The sequence below is a fragment of the Buceros rhinoceros genome, unplaced genomic scaffold (assembly GCF_000710305.1).
Source record: "Buceros rhinoceros silvestris isolate BGI_N320 unplaced genomic scaffold, ASM71030v1 scaffold18713, whole genome shotgun sequence".
NCBI lineage: Eukaryota > Metazoa > Chordata > Aves > Bucerotiformes > Bucerotidae > Buceros > Buceros rhinoceros.
Genome location: NW_010404405.1, coordinates 27,583 through 27,857, shown reverse-complemented (window position 1 = coordinate 27,857; position 275 = coordinate 27,583).

The window sequence follows — 275 nt, the reverse complement described above, 5'->3', positions numbered from 1 at the left end:
GGTGCCCGGCGGTCAGCCTCGCCGGGAGCCCCGCCGCGGGCAGCGGGCGCGAACCGGAGCTTTTCCTCACGGGAATCGTGCGGCCGAGCGCGTCCGCGGGTGATGAAATGATTTTATTTCGTCCCCGCGATCCCCGCCCCTGAAACGGGCTCGGGGCACGTTACACGCGCGGGGTGGAGACGCGGTCCCCGCCGCTCCCGGGCGGAGGCCACGTCTCCTCCTCGCCGACCCGAGCCAAAAGCAGGTCCAGCATGAAAGAGAAGCAGCGGCTCCAA